This window comes from Fulmarus glacialis, unplaced genomic scaffold (assembly GCF_000690835.1).
Source record: "Fulmarus glacialis isolate BGI_N327 unplaced genomic scaffold, ASM69083v1 scaffold10766, whole genome shotgun sequence".
In the NCBI taxonomy this organism is placed as follows: domain Eukaryota; kingdom Metazoa; phylum Chordata; class Aves; order Procellariiformes; family Procellariidae; genus Fulmarus; species Fulmarus glacialis.
The window spans coordinates 1-1301 of NW_009218770.1; positions in this window are offsets into that span (position 1 = coordinate 1).

Here is a 1301-nt window from a genome sequence, read left to right on the forward strand (position 1 = left end):
CTGCAGCAGGCCGGGGTGGGGAGGAAGGCATAAGGACCGTTAAACACTCAGGAGTTTCCTGTTGTGTCCCAACGGCAGATGACATACATCGAATAGCATCAGCCTGAGCCACTGTTAAATTTGCAGTGTTCAGTGGCCCTCAAAATTTCTCCTATCTTTACCTGCAGTGACACAGCCCAGCAATTATAAAGTGGACCACAGAATAAAATACGCAACAGCCCCGTCCTGAGTAGTTTTCTGTCACCACTCAGTCACGGTAAGAATTTCCAAAGGCCAGAAGTAGTTCAAGAACTTCGTCTATAGTTTATTGCAATAAACATGGATGGAGAAAAGCAGTTTTCCCAAGTGAATGTGCAGACAGGATCAACTTACAAATGAAATAATGCAACAGTTTACAGCGAACCTTGCAGATGAGTTGGTAAATAATAGTCCAAAACTGGGGGGAATGACTTCAGGTGCCTTCTTCACATGCATTAAAAGACCATTCGGAACCAAAACATGATTGCCATTTCTATCCATAGAAACCAGAACATTCTCTTTCAGCTAGAAAACACAGGATTATTTCTTAACCTAAAAACTTAAGTCTGCAGGAGATTAGTTGTTGGCATGAATATTTTTTGACAGGCTGTAGGAATCCTGGAAATGAGGTGCCTCGTGTCCCAGAACCTGTTCACAAATACAGAAATGAAGACAAAATATGCCACAAACTTGTTATAACTATCGGCCTGTGGAGAGGCCCAGCAGCAGAATAATTCACTGTACAGAAGTATAGAGAGCACAAACGCATAGGTACATGATGTAGCCTATATATGCAAATTTCAGAGCTAATCGCTTTCAGTTAAACCACGCAGATACTAAAAGAACATTATATCCATAAAGAATTTGCTGGCATGAACATCCTTGAGGCAAATGAGGATGAAGAGCTCCAATTAACAAAAGTTTGAGTTACATGACAAAACCTGGGTTTCTCATTGGTAACGGCAGGGACGTAACTAGGATGCCTTCAGTACCTCTTCCGTACCTCTTCCACACTTGTAACTGAAAAACATGGACCTTGGACACATTAAGATGCAAATAACCTTTAAACCCTTCCTAGAAATGCACTATATGAATAAAAAATGCCAAAGGATTGCAGCAGGGTGTTTTGTACAGTTGTAGTCAATAGAAGGCATTCATTCTAGAAAAAAAAAAACTAATTTTTTTAAAATTAATCACTGGGTTGCCGCTTAACTGTTGCAACAGAAAACTCATATAACTAAGATTCTATCAGACTTCAGCTCTGTTTCTCCCTCCCCCCCCCC